The sequence below is a fragment of the Maylandia zebra genome, linkage group LG7, assembly GCF_041146795.1.
Source record: "Maylandia zebra isolate NMK-2024a linkage group LG7, Mzebra_GT3a, whole genome shotgun sequence".
NCBI lineage: Eukaryota > Metazoa > Chordata > Actinopteri > Cichliformes > Cichlidae > Maylandia > Maylandia zebra.
Window position 1 is genome coordinate 39,601,960 of NC_135173.1, and position 24,867 is coordinate 39,626,826.

General features: G+C 39.2%; 1 protein-coding gene across 1 annotated transcript in view; it reads right to left on the minus strand.

The window, feature by feature from the left end:
* Nucleotides 1-21,720, minus strand: part of cntfr (ciliary neurotrophic factor receptor) — a 228,670-nt gene extending 206,950 nt beyond the window's left edge. The window contains exon 1 of the mRNA XM_004538375.5: nt 21,480-21,720. The gene's annotated coding sequence lies outside the window, so the exon portion shown is untranslated. The remainder of the gene's footprint in view (nt 1-21,479) is intronic.
* Between the last annotated feature and the right edge of the window lie 3,147 nt (nt 21,721-24,867).

Genomic DNA, 24,867 nt, shown 5'->3' on the forward strand with positions numbered 1-24,867 from the left:
TGCTACAATATGTTAATTTGAGAGAGCTCGAGCCTCATTACTGGAGGGGTCAATATCACTTTAAATCAAAGCTTCATAAATGCTGTAATTATGGTGTTATTGGCAAATTCACCCAGACACATAAAGCAATACCATTTTAAAATGCTGGCTAAGACCCTTCAGTAATTCTGAACTGCATTTATACTGAGAAAAATATGTAATTAAAATGTGACCCTCAGGTTATATTACTTAATACAATCGAAAAAGTAATGGCTGGGCATCTGAATCACATCATATAAAACACGGTAGCTATCCTATAAGGACATTTTACTGACAACTAAGCATTTAAATATAGTAGAAAAATAGTATAGGATAGTATTTTTTTAACTCACTGTAACATAAATTTCTCTGCAATTTAAATGCTTCATATTCCAAACAGCATATGTAGAAAGAAAAACACAGTCGTGCAACATATTCCTGCTTCTCATAACCTTAGAAACACTCACATATACTGAATACAGAAGCTAAAAATCAGTGCATCCTTAATTAAAACAGCCATCAGGGCAGTCAAAAATATATCTTTACTGGTTTTAGTGCTGCATTTCACTTTCCTCAGACACAAGTTTGATATTTTCTGTTAAAAAAGAAAAAAAAAATCTGTCTCCCCCTTAATTACTCTTCCTCTGTTCTTTGCTCACCTACCTGTGTCTCACCACATGTGAGAAACTAAAATCTGATTGCTTCAGTTTCATAAGCCTGTTGGCTCCTCGCCTCCTCTACTCCTTAAATTTTTAATGAGTGAAATTCCTTTGAAATGTAAGTGTAGCCATACAATAATCTATAACTTTTTTTTGTTACATCTAACTTCCAGTGAAAAGTTAAAAAGATTAAAGTAAAGTCAGACAAAATATATTTTTAAAAGAGGCATTTTGTTGACATGCTGTTCAATGTCTTTTTGACATTTCTTGTCTTCTTTTTTTTCCTTGTCAGAGATTATAGCACGGTCTGTCTGTTGAATGCCAGATTTTGTTTAACTGTAACAAATGCTCAGTGATATAAGAAGGGTTTTACAATTGACAGTTTAATAGATTGTCATCACTCCCAAGCTTGACTGTAGATTTCCATGGCTTATAGTGGCTTTAATTAAATGACAATCCCACTTTTCTTGAAATAACTCATAATCAATACATATGAGTGCTTTTTGCATGTTTGAGAAACTCAATAAGCTGTTAAATCAAAGGAACTAAACTAAAACATGGTCTTCTTCACAGCCTTCCTCGCCTACACACAGTATAGCTGCACTAAAAAAGAGAAATGGATAGTGTATCATGATCAGACTTCATTAAACTCATGTCTGAGTCACACATCAGAAACATTTCTCACTGCATCCAATATTTCCAGCTACAACAGGGTATCTGTGGTCTATTTCTTTTTTAACTAAAAGGCAGATGATAGGAAGTGGACACATGATCAATTTTAATCATTTGTTAATGGCAAAGAGCAACTCCACACTAGCAAGATCCAGAGTGTTCAGAGGTTTTAAGACTTTGAAACAAGGAGCTTGTACTAGAGCCAAAAACTTTCTTGCTTCTGGGAATTTGGTTATGGTGAAGAAAGTGCACACTAAATTTAAGAATGAGTTCTAATTACACAAACATCAGGAGGAATGGCTGACCTTTAACCAAATTCAGATACCAAGTGTTGTGGAAATTTAACAGAATGAAAGGATTCATTTTATTTAATTCCCAGTCAATCACCATCAGTATCACCAATATGTCAGCTATTAATTAACTGAGGAAAACATCATTTTTAAATAATAACATTTTCAATGAGTTACTGTATGTGCTTAAAAAAAAGCTTTTTTCTCAACAGGAAATGGTGTAGTACCTCATTGCATGTGGATACATGAACATGTTCAAACTGAGCTGCGTTGGTTAAAAATGCCAAGTGACTAATGAACTAAATGGTCCTGATGAGGAGACCAGACTTACAGATTCTTTTCAAAGCCATTGGCAGCATGCTTACAGTGTTATGATCATACTTTGGGTATAATATTGTGCCTTGGAACTCTCTAGTCCAAACAACCTTATATTCCTTCAAGAGGAACCAACCTGGATTCTGCATTATAAAACTGTCTGGCCCTCAGGAGCTGATTTGATTGACAGTGATTAAGGCCAGGTTTTCACAGACACACTGGTCATATATTCCTTGTGAACAAAGTTTTCAAATGTGCCACAGGTGTGCACTGTTCCTCAAGTCCCACGTGGTTTGTTTAATCGGATTAAAGGGATTGCAAAAAACATGAAAAATATTACAGTGTGGCCCATTATGTCCTTAAAAATCCATTAAAACCAACGAGTTGAAGAAAAGCACTAACAGTAAAAAACCATAACATTCTTAGTCCACGTTAGTTTAGGCAAGTAGAACATAATCTTAAAGTAGTGCTAATATATAATAATATGTATGCACAATTTGGATTTGGTGCTGCAGGCAGGGACTACAAAGCTGGCCTGTTAATCTGTGTGCTATATTGTAAGACTTACATTCTTAATGGGAGTGTCACAGCCTCATGAGAATCCCTCATGCCTGTCCTTTGAAAAATAAGATCTAAAAGCCTCTTATACATTAAAAACTATTCAAAGAACAAAGTCCAGCACAGCCCTAAGCACTAGGTGGGAATTACTGAGCAAAAAAAATTTATTTTTATGTTTATATTCCTGACTGAAGGTTGTCTGTATATGTGGAAGTACTTAGTACATAGTGCACTGTACATCAAAGAAAAATCTTCTTGATTTGGAAGCATGGTAAGTCTAACATGAACAATGTCAATCACCTTAACTTTAATGTATTTTTATTTTATTTTATTTTCAAATGCCATTTGACCCAGTTCTTCTGGGCCTACTTTTTCTGTTCTTTTTTGCCTTTGCTTGTCACACAAATTATTTTAAAAGAGCAATGCAGATTCGAGACTGGTTTGGCTTACAGTCAAGCTAATTTAGTCATGAATTGTTTCATAGGATGTTAAATCAGATGATATTGTTAGACTCATGACACATTTCAGGAAACAGAGATAGAGATTATTGTCAGAGTCGGAACGATGTGATGATAATTGAAAGACTTAGAATTCATGCCAATTAAATTGCTCCCCGTAAGCTTCATCCACAGCCATTTATCACTGAAATTATGTGAGAGCAAAAGCTATTCATGAACTCTGACTCAGCAGAATGTGTGCAGTGAGCCCATATTCTTGAGTATCAAGTCCTAGTGCACTGAAAAAACTGATTATTTCAAACTAATTAACACCCCTCCAGCGAGTCAGGATGGAGTGCACACAGAGGCCACGGTGTTATTTAGGAATCATAACTGAGAGGGAAATTTTCACTACGAATATTTTTATGATGCAAGGTTGTGCAGCAATAGACCAATTTGCTTCATCAAAGTATCCAGTTAGTCACCCTTGTATACAAGGAGTATTGCAGAGAAGGATCTCGCCCTCCCTCTTTCTCTTTATAATGACCTCTCTGATTCGTACACTTTAGCTGGTTATGTTGTCAAATTTTTCGTTCAATTTCCACTTAGTTCAAAATGTAAATAATCGGCTTTTAAAGATAAACCTACCAATTACATACAGTTTCTGTCAGATCCTTCCTGCATGCATACAGACACACGCTCCTTATGCTTTGTAACTAGCATCTTAAAGAGGCTTTCCAGTCTTGACAGCTCAATTTTCTGATTATTATAGCATAATTGTGTCAGTTAATGGGTATTCTCATATTTCATTTAGATTTTTCTTTTTTTATGACAAAAAAATCTAGTTTGAGGCCATATTACTTCTAAGCTGGCAATTACAACAAATTGCTCCTAGTAATGGAGAAATATGGTTGCTTATGATAAGTTCCATATGGACACTTTTTTTCTACATTTCTGTCTTTTTGGGCTAGCAGTCAGAGGATTTATGCAATAGTGGACGGCTGTAAATCACACCACAGACACATATTTAAATGGAAATATGAGTACAACAGCCTAGTAACACAAAGAACCGTAGGTTCCGTAGCATAACAGGCGTACACACACACGTTAATGAATCATGAAGGTAGCTTCGAGTATGAGTGTGAGTGCAAACACACAAACACATTCAGACACATGCACAACTTGTCAAGTCAAGCATTACCAAAGGGCTTCGGTATGGATTTTACACTTGAGCTAAACCTTCCTGACTTTTCTCAACAATACAGAGGCCTCAAACCATGTCAGCTTTCCCAATGCCATTCACTTAGTATTCACAGACAATTCACCCTCTGGTTTAAAACCTCATTTAGGAATGCTGTTTATGGAGGGAGGTCTGAAGAATATTTTAATATCATTATGTGGTGTCATGTATCTACTTTAATGGACTGAGACAGGCCATGAAAAGACACATTTTTACAAGCTGCTTTTAGAAACCACAATATTCCTCATATGTACAGTGGGGCAAAAAAGTATTTAGTCAGCCACCGATTGTGCAAGTTCCCCCACTTAAAAGGATGACAGAGGTCAGTAATTTGCACCAGAGGTACACTTCAACTGTGAGAGATAGAATGTGAAAAAAAAATCCATGAATCCACATGGTAGGATTTGTAAAGAATTTATTCGTAAATCAGGGTGGAAAATAAGTATTTGGTCACCTCAAACAAGGAAAATCTCTGGCTCTCACAGACCTGTAACGTCTTCTGTAAGAAGCTTTTCTGTCCCCCACTCGTTACCTGTATGAATGGCACCTGTTTGAACTCATCATCTGTATAAAAGACACTTGTCCACAGCCTCAAACAGTCAGACTCCAAACTCCGCCATGGCCATGACCAAAGAGCTTTCGAAGGACACCAGGAAAAGTATTGTAGACCTGCACCAGACTGGGAAGAGTGAATCTACAATAGGCAAGCAGCTTGGTGTGAAAAAATCAACTGTGGGAGCAATCATCAGAAAATGGAAGACATACAAGACCACTGATAATCTCCCTCGATCTGGGGCTCCACGCAAGATCCCATCCCGTGGGGTCAAAATGATCATGAGAACGGTGAGCAAAGATCCCAGAACCACACGGGGGGACCTGGTGAATGACCTGCAGAGAGCTGGGACCAAAGTAACAAAGGTCACCATCAGTAACACACTACAACAGCAGGGAATCAAATCCCGCAGTGCCAGACGTGTTCCGCTGCTGAAGCCAGTGCATGTCCAGGCCCGTCTGAAGTTTGCCAGAGAGCACATGGATGATACAGCAGAGGATTGGGAGAATGTCATGTGGTCAGATGAAACCAAAGTAGAACTTTTTGGTATAAACTCAACTCGTCGTGTTTGGAGAAAGAAGAATACTGAGTTGCATCCCAAGAACACCATACCTACTGTGAAGCATGGGGGTGGAAACATCATGCTATGGGGCTGTTTTTCTGCCAAGGGGACAGGACGACTGATCCGTGTTAAGGACAGAATGAATGGGGCCATGTATGGTGAGATTTTGAGCCAAAACCTCCTTCCATCAGTGAGAACTTTGAAGATGAAATGAGGCTGGGTCTTCCAACATGACAATGATCCAAAACACACCGCCCGGGCAACAAAGGAGTGGCTCCGTAAGAAGCATTTGAAAGTCCTGGAGTGGCCTAGCCAGTCTCCAGACCTCAACCCCATAGAAAATCTGTGGCGGGAGTTGAAAGTCCGTGTTGCTCGGCGACAGCCCCAAAACATCACTGCTCTCGAGAAGATCTGCATGGAGGAATGGGCCAAAATACCAGCTACTGTGTGTGCAAACCTGGTAAAGACCTATAGTAAACGTTTGACCTCTGTTATTGCCAACAAAGGTTATGTTACAAAGTATTGAGTTGTATTTTTGTTATTGACCAAATACTTATTTTCCACCCTGATTTACGAATAAATTCTTTACAAATCCTACCATGTGGATTCATGGATTTTTTTTTCACATTCTGTCTCTCACAGTTGAAGTGTACCTCTGGTGCAAATTACTGACCTCTGTCATCATTTTAGGTGGGGGAACTTGCACAATCGGTGGCTGACTAAATACTTTTTTGCCCCACTGTAGTAACAGTGTTAGATGTTTGCCAGAGATTTTAAAAGTAGCACCGGAAATATCCTACATGTACTTATGAGAAGGCTTAAAACTGAGATTGTATTTTTTTTCCCCATGAGCACAGCTCTAAAAGCTGGAGAAAAAAGCAATAAATGATGAACAAAAAACAAACATTCTTACTTCTTTGAAAACTTCTTTCTCAGCTAGCAATAAAATGTTAGTGGTTTCCTCTTTTTTCTTTCTTTCTTTCTTTGCTTTTGGCGTTCTCAAATGAACACTGAAGCAATCTGATACTCAGAGGGACTCAGAGTATGTTGGACTATATAACGTCCATGACCAATAATGATATAGGAATGTGTTATGAGGAAATCGAGGCATTTGTCATGGAGGAACAACAGAATGTGCGGCAGGAAATTGACTGACTGTTCAACATGGCTTTGCAGTGAAATCGAATCCACTCATGTCATGCATGCACATTCAAAGACAGACGTTCTATTTAAACATTTATATGGACTTTGTGGCTGTGCTTTTACACAAGCATATGTGCACATAAAAAAAAGTTTCCAGTAAACAACAAATACTTGCAAACTCTTTCTGGAGCAGAATGGTGTTCTTCAAACAGAATTTAAGATGAAAAGATTAAGACTAAAAAAAGATTATGTCAAACATGGTACATAAACAGAGGCATCTCATCAACAAAGAACGATAACGTTGCTAAAATTATGGCCGGGACGGCTCATACTGTTTGTGCCTGCCAGCGATGGCACCACTGCAGGTGGCTGTTGAGAGCAATCATAGAGCCACAGATGGAGCATGTAAGGTTGCATCTGGAGGGAAAGATGGCAGAAGGCTTGCATGACTGGAGCCTCTAGGCTCTCAGCTGATGGGTCCATTGGTTTTCAAATGTGGCTTCACCAGAAAAACATAATGAACACAGCAGTGGCAGAAATCAACTGATGGCTGTAGCATAAGAGTCAATGCTTTTTATGTAGTAATATTTATGAAAACATGATTAAAAATGAAGTATTGTAAAACTGGTTGTGATTACTGTTTGTCAAGATGTTTGCACGACAAACCTTTCCAAAATGTGTTGTATCAAAAAGGCAGATTTGGCTCATGACAAAAGAAAAGTTGAGAAGGACATGCTTACAACATTATGCAAACGAGCTATGGAAAAGCAGAAGGGATTTGATTATATTCACTGCAAAATATGAAACAACAAAACAAACACACATCAAGCGTTTATCGATCTGCACTCAGTAACCAAAAATTAAATGACAATAGAAACGCAATGGCAGAAAGGAGCAGGGCTACAGCAGTGCCCATGAAATGACAAGGGGAATAAAGGAAAAAAAATAAAATATGTACTCCTAATGAGTGGAATCGCAGAGAAACAGATGGTGTGTTCATCTGGTGTTTGGACTGAGGTTTTTATCCACCAGACATCAATTTATTGGCCGAAGAACTGTGCCGCTTCAGGCAGCCAGTTTACATGCTCTGTCCGGTTTTGTTGTTGCTAGGGTTGCTTCGGTATTGTAAGACTCAGTGATCATTTGCTGGTTGATATCAGTGTGAGGAACATACATGTCCAAGGTGACCTTTTAAATTACATTCTACTGCATGGTAATGTGAAAACACTCCAGGCTTTTATTGTCTTGGGAAAACTGACATTGAGTAATGTGCATTGATTTTAATCACAAATTAAAATCATGTCAATAACCTGAAATGTACTGAATCTAAATGCAATGTGCATTGTCACTAAGCTCACACATATAGCCACAGACCTTTCCACACAAATATGCAATCTAACCTAAAATCCTTTCATCTATTTTGGAGCCTATCCGAGTTACCACAGAGTGAAAAGCAGGGTACCCTCTGGACAGGCTGCCCGTCTATTGATGGGCTAACACAGAGAGACAGACACCCATTCATGTTAACACTCACACCTACTACCAACATATTTAAATAGTGGAAGACACTCACAGAAATCATTAAAACTATACAGAGAAGGACACCTATCAGCGAAATGGAACACAAGACCTTCTTGGTGTTAACCAGTGCACCACTGTGCCATCTATAACCAGATACAATTGAAGAAACAAAAAAAAGGTACACACACTCACCAACTGATGGAAGCTAGAGTCATTTAAAGGGTCTAAATCCATCTTAATTTGTTTTTAATCCTTCCTGATAAGTAGCTCTTTTCTACTTTGGCTCAAGTCAAAGGAAGCTGAGTACTATGTGTCTCTCATACACATTTCCCCAGCAATACACACACAGAAAACAAGAACAGTCATGTTCTACCAGAGGGAGGATCACGGGAATACGAGAAATGGCATCTTAACTCCGACATACCAGTGTGCATGAAAAGGTTCATCAGGGTGTGTTGGCTCGCTGACTATTGTCATTGTAGATGACATCACACAGCACTTGTTGATATATACATGTACACATTTGCGCAGAGGATATGTGAAGTCTTGTATGTATTTATGCCTGTGTAATGTATAATGTTTGTGTCTGAAAGTGTAGCATTTGACAGGTATATGTCTCTTTAGCCACAGGTGAAGTGAGATGATAACACTGCTTGGAGAGACAGTCCAACAGAATGGGTTTATTTACCCATCTCTGTGCTATTTTCTTGATTGTCTGAATTCTGCACTGGGTATGTGTGAGAAAAAGAGTTGCACAGACACACAAGCACTCAGACAGAAACTTGCACAGAGGCCAACATGTGAGCAATCAGACAAATAAATATGGCTCTACACATTGGCAAACATCTGGGAGGGGTCTGGGATCTTAGGCATCTTGCCAAGGTAAACAGAGGAATTTGCCAACCTTGACATTTTTGGTAGTAAGAGATGCCTCTCAAGGTGACAGCTCTCACTAGGTGTTAGTGGGAGATAAGCAAATTTGTCATTGTGAGAATATCAAAGGGTAAAATCTGGAGATTAAAAAAAAGAAAAAAAAAGTGTGGATGCAAAAGAAAAAAAAATGCAGTTCCCCTAGCTGCTACTTGAGGCTCCCTCTAAAACTCAGTAAATCCATATAAAATGCCCAAACAGAGATTATTAAAATGCATGTTTACAGCCAGCCACATTGACTAACAGTTGTCCTGATCAGTGTTCGGCCTCAAACACTACTTTAAGTATATGCATGTCTCTGTTTTGTGTGTGCTACTGCACCCTTTTAAAGCACTGCCTGATTATTATTTCTGTGTGGTATGGACCATCAAAGAATTTTGTGCTTCAGATTTGGTACGTGAAATTCTATTTTATTGATCCACTACTTAGCTCTAAGTAGCTGATATGTCTCTCTCTCTGTGCCATACCCATACAGTTTGAATTTGAATACGTGCTACTAGCGCCAGCTGATAACTTGGCATTCATTTTCATCCACATAAGGCAACTTTTATCTTTCAAAAAACATCAACATAGCATCAGCCAAAGTGCTGATGATTTAGTTTAAAAGTCTGGAAAGTAAAGTGTCACATCTATCTTTTATAATGCCTATGACACATTTGCATGTGTTTCTGTTGATGATTATGCTAGGCGTCATGCTATGATCTATCTTCCTTTTTTTTCACAGCGACATTAAAATGGTAACATACTGGCATACAGTAAGATACTAATCACCCATTAGTCTGTACTTGAAAAAGCCCACCTACCCAGATTTAGTGAAGAAAAACAAGTTAAAGAACAAAAGTGTTTACATACTCACAAAACAGTCTCTGTGTTTAATGGAGCAGTAAGGCTTCTTTTGTCTACTTGCAACAAAGTTGTGTGTGCACTTTTTTCTATACTTTATATTCATTTTCTTTTGTATCCACGATCTCATTTTGTGCCTGTTGTTTGTCAACAACACAGGAGACACAAAAACAGGTTATGTAAATAATCCTCTATTCACACACTTTCACTTTTGTGCACTGCAATGGTGGTGTGTGAGATGATTCTTTCCTTTCACCCTGACCACCTGTTGTGTGAAGTTCAGTGCATTAGACAACTATTGCATTCTGTGATGACAAATACGTTGCAAAAATAAAAACCCAAACCCCTAATCAGGTGAAGTGAATCATCTTTTTTTCCTTCTACCTTTTCTGTGAAATGAGTCAGACGAGGGCAGACATACATGGAGACAAGTTTAATAGAGCGTTATATACTATTACCAAACCGGACAACTGAGCAACTCTAGTTTAAATATTATTTATTGGGTGGGTTACCTGAAGCAATCAGAGAAAATTGTAAAAGAAATAATCACATCTATAGAATGATATTTATTTATTCATTTATCTATATGTGTTCAAAAATTACTTGCTTTTGCAACATATTCATCTTCATAGGTTTTATGTGGCTTTATTGCAACAGTATAAAGCACCTGTCTACTTAGTGGCTTTAATGGAAACTCTGCTTCAGACTTTAAGGAAACTTTCTGGATGAATGAAAATTGCCAAAAAGAAATCGTCCATTAAAATGAAAGTTGAAATGGTTAACATAGTAAAAAATAAAACCCTACAACCTCAATACTTATACTTATTGTAGCAGACATGAATTTCTAGTTGACAAATAAACAATACATTTAATTTTAAATTAATTAGAATAATGAAGTCGTCATGAAAACAACTTCCGCTTATCTTTGTTTTTTGCATGCTCAGCTCTTGCAAACAATTAATCCCTTGTGAACCTCGGTGATAGAACCTGACAGGGTTGCCAAGCAATTTGGGATATGATTGCAAATCTATTAGAGGAACATGGAGGGACTGTCAGATCCATATAACATATTAGGAGCAGATGAAAACATCTCTCACAGGTGTTTGGGCCGGCACTCTTAAATAAAACATCCCTCTCATAATTATGTTTTTTGATGTTTAAATCTCTGCATATTTCTGTTGCCTAATCTGCAGAACAGGTAAACCCATTCCCCTTCACACTCTTGTCTCTTTCATTCACCCTAAAGTTTTCCTCTCTCTTTCTAAGACCCCACTTTTCTCACTTTAATCACCCTCCCTCCCTCTTCCCTCTACCCCCTTCTCTTTCTCTGCCTGCAGTAGCTACCCAATAAAGGATGTTGTTAATATCATTAGGCAGACTTCCTCTCCGGCCAAGCGCCCAGCCCACTCCCTTTCAGCCATAATCAAGCGTGCACACTAACTATCAAAGGAGACATTGCTAATAAACTACCACAGTGGAGCAGAAAAACACACACGTACGCTCCTGCCGAGAAAATACTGTTGGCTAAGCGCACTAAAATAAATGTGTGCGTGTGCATGGTTCTTGGGGATAGGATTGTGGGGTGCTGGTGCGGGTTACACAGACAGCACTAATAAACTATACTCCAAAGGCAAGCAGTGTAATGCAAATGTGCCACTTAAGTATCCTAAATTAATTGGGGGCGAGGGACATGTACATAACCAGACATAGCTAATAAAATATGCTGTGAAAAGTGGCAAATACTGTCAGTTTAGTGGGTTTAAATGATAGATTGGGGGGGGGGGGTTAGGCAAGTATGCGTTTGGACTGCAGACATTTGCTGTAAATCACTTTAAATCAGTCCTAAAACGGTTGTGCACATTGTCAGCTATATAGCTTGAAAGTGTTTGGTCCTGACAACTAAAAGCTACAGTGCATATCACTCTAAAGGGAAAACGTGATGCAATACTGTAAGCATGGAGGACGTTTAAACAAGAAAAAGAAAGGCAGGAGGCCAATGACATGAGGCTGTTACTACAATATGCTGTGCAAAAAGAGCAAATCTGTGCACACAATAGAAAGAAACATCGCATTGGCTTTTCCAGTTTTTGTGCTTTTGCTGCATCGTTTATTCCTTTAGATAAAAACAAAGACACAGATATGTTAACTGATGCAATAAATAATAAAGAAGCTGGAAATATCCATCCGCTTGCACACCAATTTCTTTTACCTGTTAAATAAGATTTCCAGTCTCTCAGGTGTGCACTCTTTCAAATCAAATGCTGACACCTGTCTTGCTGAAACTAAAACCAAAGTTTCCCAATTCTGCAGAGTTGAAGTGCAGAGTTCCAAACTTCATCTGACATAAAAACTGTGTGCTGGAAGCTTCATGACATGATTTTACACGGCTGATCGGCTCCTATGAGTGCAATGTGTATGTGAGCCAGTACCAAGTTTAATTCTTAAAATTAGAGACTACTAAATTGTCAAAAGTTTTAGAAAGGAACAAAAAATGGCTATATAATGACAGCTATGTTGCACCAATCATCCAGCCCTAAACATCCTACCATACAGATTAGATTGTATAAAAAAAATATTAAAATACAATGACCCAGTTTAAATAGTTCAGCCCCCTCTTGTGCACCGACAGCAGTTGGAACTTTTCAGTGTTATGTGGCCACTACTGAGCTCCACTGTCATGCTTTATTTATCCCTTTCCCTTCTGCACTGTAATGGAAATATAAAAGGGTACATTGATTAGTGTTTAAGGATCAGGCTTTAATAGATTAAAAGCCCTCGGCTCAGAGAGAGGCACTCACTCACTCACACACAGACATACACTTATACACACACCAATAGGCAAACTTATACACACACCAATAGGCAAATTTATGGACGGATATTGAAAGAGATGGACACAGTCAGTAACACAGAGTAGCTTCATTCATTTGGTTGAACAAAAACATTGCATGGACAGAAAACTGAGCATACATATCTGGAGCCAGCAGCGCAAAAAGCCAGAGCCCCAAGTCTTTCAGCAACCGGCTTTCTAACGTATTTCAGATGGGATGGGGGGGGGGGGGGGTTAATAAATATCTGTAAAACAAAAACGAAGACAATACAAAGTGGGGAACATGGTGCTAATATCCCAGTTGATTGGGAATTCATGCATTTTGAACTTAGTACATTATTAATAATGTGGCATGGTCCCAGACAGTTTCCACACACATACACACAGAGGGGTGATGTCAGTAAACGTTAGAAGGCTCTGTTTCAGCATCCCACTGTAGTTATTTTGATAAAATGTGTTTCGCATTATTATACATACACACACACACTACACTTTATGCACTTGCTTTCAGGGGATGATACACCATCATCAAATCTGATACACAGCATCCATTTTGACATGTTTGAAAACACCAAGTGACTGAAACTGTACTTCTGAGAAATGGCATAGTCTACTTAAAGTGCATCCCCCCTCTTCATTTATTCTCGCCTGCCCTTGTCTCCTAGCTGAGAACTTAAATTCCCACCTATACCTCCATTGTCACGTCTGAACTCCAAGAAGCACCTCAACTCCAAACCTATCCAGCATGTCCCCTTTCATTTTCTCTATCCTTTGCAGCTCTTCCTTTTCTCTGACCTCAATCCTGCAACTGGACATAATGGTGTTCTAGCATTTTATGTGCTCTTCCTTTTTCCCTTTGCCCAGTCATTTCTCCAGTCTTTTCAAGCTTTACACTCATCACAGTCATGTCTGCTGATGGTCTTGCCTAACCTTTAATCCCCCCCCCCACACACACACACACGCACGCACACACACACACACACACACACACACACACACACACACACACACACACACGCACGCACACACACACACACACACACACACACACACACACACACACACACACATTCCACACCATTTTCAATTGCTACTACTCTTCCTCCAATGTTTGACCGCAATCACACTTGATGTGTGCCGACTTTCTCTCTCCAGCTACTTTCCTTCAAGTTCCAATCATGCCCAATGGTATCAGTCTGTTAAAATGTCTTCTGCTCCATAATTGAATCTCTTGTGTCCTTATACTTTTCTTCATCCACCCCTCTGACCAAAACCGCTTTTGTTGTTAGCCTCCTCCTCACCTCTTGACTTTTCATTCCAGTTCTCTTCACTCTTTTTATCTTTCCCTCAAGAAGACATACTTGTAGCTATCCCAAGGCTTAATCTTGGCCATCTCTTGAATTTCCCTATTCTGCCTCAGGTGAGAAAATCTTTGCCTTTTCTTAAACTCAACTTTTCCATTTACTTCTCTTCACTTTATCTTCCCCTTAAGATTTGACCACAACCTACTCTATTAGTACTTCCAACTGATGTTTGTGTCTCACTTCTTCAGTTGACAGCTTTGCTCAAGTGCATTCAAGATTAAAATTGGTTATTTCAGGAGAATGATCAAATTCCCTTTCACTACCAGTTCTTTCAGTTGGCCAGTTGGTGCTTTTATTGTGATCTATTTTTTTTATAACACAGGGGATAAATAACAGTAAAACCCACACATTAAAAAGTGCCAACAAACAAGAGTCATGGCCATTTTACACAAAAGCACTGCAGTTACTTATCAGTCCAATCTAAATGTTGAATGTAAGTAAGCTACACATCGAACGGGTCTGTGTTCACTAGGAGTCTAACCAGGCTCCTAAATCTCTGAGCTGCTCATTGAACACACTGAATTTTGGACCTCTTCATTATGCTTATACGTTTGAGGTCTTAAGGAGCTTCTTTGTTTTTACACCAATTATCTGACAAATAATATGGTTTGCTGTGAAATTAACAGAACTAACACAATGTCAAAGAATAATGAGCTTCAAATTTATTACTGTTAAATGATAACTTAGTAGTCAAACTTATCTTCTAGAAGGAGTTTCTGCATCTGATAACTGATGACAATGGCCCTCTTTCACATGAAGTCCAGGATTTAAAAAAGTAGTAAAGCGTTTCTACGAATGGTGCACGTGTAAGCCAGAATAAACTTTAGACTGTATGTAGTCTAATGCTCTTTTAATGTCCCATTATACTGATCATAAATGCATCCCCAATCTGTTTATAGGAGCTCTGTGTAACCTCAGAACACTATTGTGGCTAATGACACATGCAGCCTTTAAGTGGACTGCTGTGTTGCTCATGTCTGCACACAGTTTGTGCTTGCACACTTTGTGCGAGCTTGCATCAGCCAAAATAGTGGTGAGACATACAGAAACAAAGGAGAGTCGTATCCTTTTGATTTCTGAAGAAAATTTGGCCTGAATCCTTCATATTGAAGTGCCTCCTTCAGCTGCTAGGGGTACCTAATACAATCAGGGGAGGTCTGTTTTTCAAGTTAATTATTAGCCATTTGTTTGCTGAAAATAAAGTGTTTAACAGGTGAAATAGGTGCTATATACTCTGTACCAGCTACAGCAATGTAACATGTGCAAATGAGCTAAAACAAACAACATTTTCAGTCACCTGGCATGAACAGATTTTAACCTTGTAATACAGTGGGAATTTTCACAAAGCAAAAAGGATATTTTCCAGCTATTCTTTTATGTGCCGTGAATGCAAGATAACACAAGAAAGTTATGATTATATTTTATATCTTACATATGGAAAAAGAAAATAATGTGGCTGACATGTGCGTAGGGAAAATATAAAGATAGCAAGTTAGTCAATACAACTGAGCAGTTAAACTCACAATACAGAGGGATTAGTGGATGCACCACACGGCACGCATACACCGCCCCCAGTATGATTCTCCCACATCATGTATTCCTATACAGCATACATAGTGTACTACATTATACAGTTGCCTTAAGGCAAATTACCTCCAACAGTTTATTCTCAAGTTGCACTTATATAAAATGCAGTAAATCTGAAAAAACAGTTTAAATATTTAAAACACAAGCCCTGAAAAATATAGTAAAATACACAAATTGCACTTGGCTGTGTAGATAACAGTGTGTGGCTGCTGTCAGGTACAGCACATTTTCCTCTGGTATGCTAACAGAATGTGAATAGCCTTCAGAAGCTGTGTGCAAATCCACCTCAAAGTGTTTGCCCCCTACTGGAGGAGGCAGCTTTTGTTTGTGTTTGAGTGTGTGTATGTGTCTAGAAAGCTGGGAGCTCGTGGTGGGGGGGGGGGGTGTCAAGTGATGCATATTCATAAACTTTTTTTTCTTGATTTCCCTCCTTTTATCCCTCATATGCTTTGATCAGAAAGTTAGGAGTCAAACTCTCCCATTGCCTGGGCTGCAAGAATGCTACAGGGGCTGAATAGAGAGCTGTCTAAGGATAAAAATACAGCCGAGCCAAGCAGATATGCACAGTGTGACACACACTGACCCACTAGCACACACAAAACTTGACAGATAAAAAGGCTGTTTCTCAAAGACAGAGAAACAAGCAACTTGACAAATAGAACAAAAAGCCAACATTGAAAAGCTCAAGCTTAGAAAAATGCCGGGCCACATGCAAAAAGACTTAAAGTTTGTCTGTCTGTTTGTGCGCTTGCTATCACAACCCCATACAAAAAAGGCTTTCTTTTAAATAAACATTCAACCTTTTTTTTCAGAATTGAAGGTCCTGATTCAGTCTTTTATGGCATTAGAGAAAGGCTTAATATCTGCATGTTCTTGACACTTTAAAAGTGTACAAAGAAAGTACAGGAGCTTTTTCAGATTACCAAAATAATTACACACCGACTCTCCCTCTGAGCCAGATCTTTGTGCACAGGGTGTAGAGAGGAAACAGTCGTAAAATGTAGATCTCTGAAATGCATGTGAGGCGGCTTAATTGGGGCCAAATCTTAACAAAATCTTGTCATGTTTTCACACCCTTAGGTGCAGTTAGATAAAAGCACACAGCAAGTGGCACATCTAACTAAAGAGAGAGAGGGTAGACAGAAAAAGCGTGGGAGCTGTGCATTGCCAGAGAGAACGCTGACTTTTTAATGTGTGGCTGTTGGGAGGCTTGTTGCATTCAAAGCTCTCGCCTGCATTTGTTTCACAGCGGCGTATAAAATGTCTGTGATGCGTACATGTACACACAAATATGCTTACCAAAACCTCATATTTATTTCTCGCTGTCCATTCTACTATAGTTCCATTGTTGGGTTAGTGCTTGAGAGCATTTCATCAAATCTGAATCCAGCATTAAATCCACTTATTAAATCTAAATCCTTTCAAATCCCTTATTAATTGCAATTATCGCCATCATTTTGTGTTATATTTACACAAGCAGATGAAGATCTAAATATTGAAAACTAAAAGATTTAGATCAGATATTTTTGTTAGTGGAGAAAGCTCAAAAATAACAGTTGTATGGTATGCTAATTAATTCTGATCCTGAAAGTGAGATGAGCAACGGGCACAATTTTCATTGTAAATATGTTTAAACTACTTCTTGGAGTACCCAATTCTGCGCTATTAATTTGATAATTATCAATTATGGATTTGTGATTATGACACTGCACATACTGAAGCTGATCTCACATCTTCAAACAGATTTCTCACCAGAGAAGAACCAGGTGCACATTATGATCCTTCGGTTAACTAATTGCACAACAGCCAAACAACCATAAATATAAAGCAACAGTTGTTTTAACAATGGACAGTAAGTTTTTTTTCCTCTTTTGAAATATGTTTGATTTTTATGATGAGGAAAGTCTTTGTCTCTCCGTACCTCCCCAGCTCTCCATCCAACCCTCTCCACACCAGCTTCCAATTTGTAGCCTTTGTGTACATTACAGCACTGAGAATTACGGCCCCCATGCCCTCCTCTGATCAGACCCATGCTTGGACATCTGTCGGAGGATGTTTATCCAGGCAGTAAGTATGTTAGGGGAAATATTATCCTAGTTTTATCTTACCTTTCTTTTGTGTTAAATATAAACATCGACATTGCAAAGTGGGGATTGGACAGGAGAGGCGGGGAGCAAAAAAAAAAAGAGAACAATGGCGCTATAAAAGGGGAGTGTGAGCAACGAAAACAAAACAAAAAAGAATAGATTGCAGAAGAAACCTGGACTTGGGAGGTGATGAGCTGGGTGGGGGGCGGGGTGGTGAAGGGAGGAAGACAGTTTGAGAAGTGTGTAAATCACACTTGTAGGTGATAATTACAGAAACACATTTAAACCTTTCAGTTTAACAACTTTAAAATTACACCACGGTGTTCTTGTCGGTCACTACGGACTTCTCAGTAAGATGTAAGCAACATTTTCTGTCTTATTTTCCAAGGTTATAAAAGAGGCTTTCCCCCTCTGCTGCTCAGAAATTCCATTCCTCCACCAAAAATGTCTTAATAGAGACAGAAGTAGTAAAACTTCCAATTTCAGAATCAATGTCCGAATGTCTAGACAGGTTTTTACAGTCTATTAAAAATCAATATATAGTTTATGTGTAGCATGGCTGTTTAGTGCTTGGCATACAGGCATATAGAGACGGACACACAGATGCTTACTATGCACTCAGGCACACACAACCAGTTCTTCATCTCTTTTTCTCTTCTTCTTATCTATAGCTCTCTCCCTCTCTCTTTCACACACACAAACACAGAAATATGCACAAACACACTCAAAAGTTGATGCACACATAGACCTTTTCCTGTCTGGTGTTGCTTCCAGCCTAAAACCAAACCATGTGTGGGAGCTATTCTGTGCTGGCCTAAACTGTATGCCCCATTGGTGATAGGTCCTTCCACTAAAGACTGGAAAGAGGCTTATTGGAAAGATATGGTTGGGTTCTTTTTACCGCTTTCTGTCATATGACTTCATTTTGTGTTGTTGACAGCAAGGCTCTTTCATTTATTCTTTGCTTTTCTTTTATTTTTGTCTATTTTATTTGGTAATCAATATCATTCGCCTGCTTGGCAGTAACGTTCTTATTTACAATGCCAGAAGTACGGGTGCTGAGGGTGCTGCACCCGTAAGTTTTATTATATATTCTGTTAGTTTTTAAAATTCTATCATTTTCAGTTAAATAAGTTTAGAGATTCTTCTGTTATTTAGATTCAGTGATGTCCTTGCCCACATTGTGGTCACCACCCTTTGAAACAAGGGCAAATATACACAAAACCTGGTTATGCAAACTGCAATTTTACTTCTTACTGAATTCTTGAAAGAAAAAAAAACATAGCAAAACCAAGCAAATTCTCAAAATCAGCAAGCAGCTGCTAAAACACTCACAATGAGAACCCATGTATCTTGGCTCTGTCTTTGCTGTCAAGAGTTAGGCTAACATATATTAAGCTAACAATTCGATTTTAATGGCATGGTGAAAAGTTTTAGAAACTTGAAACTAAAAAAGCATACTTTTGGAGTATCTCTTGGAGTATCAAAAGGTAAGACCAGTTTTTCACATTCTGCTAATATACAGTCAGCATTAATGATAAATAGCATGTTATTAAGTGTTAGTTGATCATCTCATGCCCCTGACTTTCCAGAGAATGTAATGTTCCTCTGATCGTCAAAATAGTTTGTAAATGTGGCTTTCTGAACAGCCTGTGGAGAGCTGCCATTGGCTGTTGCTGTTATTTGAGGAACTGTGGTATCCTTGTTATCCGCTCATCATTGATTTTGCAAAGAAAGGGTGACCCAACTCATAGTGACATCTCCACAGCACCTCCTACCAGAAGCACATTCTCACGGTTGTTCTGATTTAGACCCACTCTCTATCTACCTATCTTTTCCTTGCTTGATTTTTTTTCCCTATCAGCCTTTCTATTTGCACACCCTCCTATTCCCCCTCCACCTCCTATCACTCCCTCCTACTCCACCACCAACAAGGCATGAAAACGGCGCTCCATTAGGAGTGCCTGGGCTAAGCCCAGTCAGACACATACTGCTTTGATCAGCCGTGAGCTGGGCTAAACACCCCACTAAACTCCCAGTCTGAGAAAGGGGGTATTGGGGGGGGAGCAAAACTAGCAAAAGTTAGTTAGAGATGGGACCGGGAAGATCAAAACAAAGAAATGAGATGGAAATGATGACAGGATAAAAGAGAAATGCACTCAAACATTCTAGGAAGAACTCATTTTTCCCAAACTGCCCACGTATGTCCCCCCATCACTTTTGTCTTCTGTCATATTTTCTTTCACATCTCTTTTTTATCTCTTGCATGCCATCCTTTTCCCCCCATACAGGCAGCCTCCTAAATATATTGCTAACAATTTCAGGTGTACAGCTCATACAAGTTAAGGAAGGTTTGAATTAATTCCTGAGGTAGCATAATTGGTACAGAGAAGATGGCATATAGAAGCCACCTCAACAAAGTGTGTCTCTTTTGTCATTAAAAAAATATTTCGTACCCACTTCTGCACACTGACACTCACAAACAAACACACACGTTGTGGAAGAGGAAAAAAGAAAGGCAGGAAGACAAGCCCAGTGACAGACGATACATAGAGACCAGACCTCCATAACTGACAGCAGTTTAAAAAAAAAAAGAAAAGCCAGAGCTTTCAACATTCAGACAGGCAGATACTAAACCAGCAGCAGCAAAAGAACAAAAACCTTCGGTCTTTTGCTCCCAAGGAGTGAAGAGAAAAGGGATTTCCGCTCAGTGCTAATCAATCAGGTTGTGATAATGGCTCCCATGCCTAGCTGTCGACTGGAAGGGTCAAGGCATCCCGTGACCCAGCACCCAGGGCTCAGGGGCCAAAGCCCCTCTCAGAATAGCACCCCAGGACAGACTCCCTGGGCTAATTGTCCAAGCCAGTGTCAGCCTTTTCAATGCCCCCCCTTCTACTTTCGCCTTCATTCCTCTGTCTTTCTTCTCACTTTCCCTCCCCTCTTTCCCTCCTCACAACTCTGCGATCCTCTCTCTTTCTACGCAACTAAGGAGTCTACTAAGTATGCCAGCATATACCAGCGTGGGGGAGAGAAATGAGACAGAAAGCAAGGAGCTGAATGAAAGACCTTTTAGAACTGAAGCGACACAGATGAATCAAGGGAGCTGTGTACACAGGAAAAAGTTAATGAAATAACAGAGACAGAAAAAGACAGTGAACAGGGAGAGCGTGTCAAAGAAATATCAGCGGCTGCAACAGAAATGAGCGGGAGGGAAGTGAGAAGGGAGGATGAAAGATGGAGGGGGGGCAGTAGGACAGAGAGGGACAGAGGGATACAAAGAGAGTGGGACAGAGGCGATACGAAGAAGGGGAGGCTTTAAAACAGTCCCCTTTCTCCCAACACATCACTCATATCACTGGAGTGCAGTGACAGGTCTATCTACTTCCATCTGCATATCAATAGGTTTCTATTAATCATAGCCAGAGCAGCGTGTGTCGCAGAGAATCTGCTCAACATCAGTAGACTGACCATCACAATGCAGCTGGCATGCAAGAAATAAAAAGAAAGAAATGACACACACACACTCACACACACACAGAGCGCAAGAGTCCGAAACAAACCCCACTCCAGCTCCGCGCAATGGCATTCCTCTCATTCCAAGTGCATGCTGCTAATTAACAGCATTAGATCCCACAGACAGAGGGAGAGATTGATGGAGAGGTATTCCAGTGTTGCACTAGAACCACATCTCTCTTCTGTCGTTTCTGGCTGCTCTTCCGTTCTTATTTATTTACTTGCCCCCCCTCAAAGCACCTTCTATCAAGTCCCTCTCCCTTTCACAGTCACTGTCACATCCCGGTCAGACAACGCTGAAGAAGAGCAAAGTCCGCAAATGTGAATAACATATGACAATCAAAATTGGTTACTCACTGGGAACCTTTTTCTTTTTCTGTATTTCTTTTTTTTCAGAGCTGTCAATCGTTATCCTCTTCTCCACTGTAGTAAGGGGAGTGTGTCTATCCTGGCGAGTGTGTGGTGTCAGTCCACTAGAGGAAAGTTGCCGTCTGCGTGCGTGAGCATGTGTGTGTGCGCGCGCGCGCGTGCGTGAAGAGAGGACGAGAGAGAACGGGTGCGTCTGTCTCTGTGTCTCGCACTGCTCTGACTGAGCGAGCCGAGGCTGTTTTAAACAGGCTGCTCTCCCCATGTGACCAGCCCAGGCACAGGCAGGAATACATTACTGAGATACACACGCTCTCTCTCTCTCTCTCTCGCTCCCTCTGCCCATACACACACCGTGTCCACAGTGCACCCCCTAGCCACCACTCAGGGTAATGTTGGGAAAAGCCCTCACACACAGCATGTGCACGCCCACACAGACACAGATATATATGTCCATACATATGTGTATCAAATACGTATGAATATTGTTTTGATGCACTTTGTACAAAAATTTCCATACACTATTTTCTTTTTTAATTTCACATATTATATATAAATATATATACATATATATAGCTATATAGTTGTTTTTCCAAGTGACTCTAACTTTTCTTTTCCTGAAGTCTTGGTGGTTTCTTCACACCTGGAAGCACTGACCTTTTCAGTAATGGAAACCTTTTAAAGCTGACCTTCTGTTCTGAGGCTGATTCAACTGCACCACAGCTACTACACCTTAAGGAACAACGATGGAAAACACAACAGATGAAGTGCTTTGAGTGAAATATAGTAGCTACGAAGAAGTGCATTCTCAAAAAGCCAAATATAACTTTAAAAGTTTAAACCTTTCATGTGACGGTATGACTTTGGAAGGCGATAGATTATTCTCTTTAAAAATGCAGGTAGTACAGTATTCAGACTGCAGATATACCACCAGATATCCAGTGAGTTCCTGAAAGGATTTATCTTTAATGTTCGACTTCAAGTGGCAAACTTCTGTTCTTGAGAACCTTTGACTGAAATAAATATTTTCTGTGATTCCACAAGGAGCAATGTTCCAGGCTGAAAAATGAAACCAATGTGGAAGTATCAAAAACAGCTCCCTAAATGGTTACTGTAAGTGGGCTCCAAAAGTTAGCCAATCCCTAATTATTTCTAGGGACAAATGCTAAACTTCACACTGGAAACAAATATATTTATAAACAGATACAAAAACAAACAAACAGGGGGGGAAACACTGTAGCTAGAAGCTCAATATTAACTACTTTAAAATATTTTTAAAAATCTGGCTAAACAGTTGAATGCCCGATGATCATCCAAAGCCTTATTTTTGACATTTTTTAAAAATTATGCTTTTGAAGATAAATTTAATTATTATATCAATTTATTTATTTTTCTAATCACTCAAAATTGTATTGAACCGTGACCCCATAATAGGGTGTGGGGGATATGTTCGAATAATTCAGGTGGCCATTTTTAGTTCAACAACCAGCAACTGACAATTTGTGCATCTTATGAAATAAATGAACTGTGACTGAAATTAAACAAACACGTACAAGTGAGTAAACAGGTGATAATATAATGGGATGGGATCTATGAAAGAAGCAGCAACATATAGAAAGGAAGAAATGAATAGCTCTGGAAGCTGTAAGACATTGGAAAGTAGACTTCAACATTGGTGCTACAGTATTAAATATCCACCAAACAGTACCAGATGTCTACAGCAGCGGTCCCCAACCTTTTTTGCGCCACAGACCGGTTTATGCCCGACAATATTTTCACGGACTGGCCTTTAAGGTGTCACGTATTTGTTGTATTTTGTTAAATACAACAAAATAAAACTAGTACCGGTACCGAAAAAAAGAAGATTTATTCATAACTCACATGAAAAGACCCACCAAGTTAATGATAAAAATGATAACAAAATAACGCTAAAAACCGATAAAAACCCTGAAAACCATACATTTCACACCTGAGCCTCAACTCTCGCGGCCCGGTACTGGACCGGTCCGAGGCCCGGGGGTTGGGGACCGCTGGTCTACAGTACTACATGGACTGGTTTTACTAATGGTAATCTCTGTGTGCAATTCATTATATGTAACAAGAGCTTCATATCTGATGCTCACTTTAAAAAGATGAAGACAATCTTCTTTCCAAAGACTTTTTTGTTGTTTAATAGAAATGATTTATTATAAATCTCTGCAGGTATTGCCACCCTCAAATATTACATTTTGCATTTCAGCAGCAAAAACAACAAACTTCCCTGGCTGTAAACAAAATTAAAAAAAACAAACAAACAAACAAAATCTGTGCATAGAGGTGCCATTAAGGGTAACTTCATTCTTCTGTGGTGTTAGACTGTTTCATTTGCTTTTGTCTCTTCATATAATCTCAGATTGACTTGATGGCATTAAAAAAATTGGGCCTTTCTGGAGGCCATACGTCTCTGGGGTCCACACCATCTGCTGCTGAACTCTTTGTTCTTTTTGTCGCTGAAGATAGTTCTTTCGACTTTGGTTGTCAGATGCTTTGCAGCTGGTACTTGAAGTGGAAATAAGGATTGACTAGGGGGTCTACATCCCAATTCCCAGCATCTATACTTTCAGAAATGCTTCACCAAGCTTTTCCTTGGAATAATGCAACTGGATGACTTTGTTTACTTATCTACTAAATGTCAATCAGTCGTGTTCAAAGTTAGGTAACAAAAAGTAATTCGGATTTCAATTTTGTGAATGAAAAGTTTCTATAGTTGTATATAAAGACTGAACAGGGTGATGGGAAAAATAAAGAAATGGATAAGAAGTAAAAACATTCATACTTAAGTTGAATTACTCTTATGTGTGACTTCTGTTCTTTTGATCCCCAACACAATTTTGCCTAGAGGAAAAGCCCATGGAGTGTCTGATTTCAACAGTGAACATCAACATATCATGATAAGCTTCACCTGACAGACAAATGCTTTAACTCATACTCAATATTGGATGCATTCACAGCTCCACTCTGTGATTCAAAGACTGATGCAAGGAATCAAATAAAAGTTTCCAATGTCAGGGTCCATTTAGAGCAACTAGGCCAGATAGTCTCTGCAGGCACATTTCTAAATATCAGCCACACTTGTGTTATATTTGGGACTGCAAATCAGGTTAAATGTTACTTTCCACATTTCCCGTGGAAAATCACAGTCAGAATTTATTTGGTTAAAGTCAAGATAAGGTATGGATCATCAACCTCCTGACTACTTACAGGGACGAAATATGCCCACTAGTCTCCCACCTTTGACAGTAACCATCTTCTTCTTTTATTTCTTTTATTTCTTTTCTTTTCTCTGTGCTATGTTTGAACCTTAAGGAAACAGACCCATATATAAACCTAGCAGAAAAAG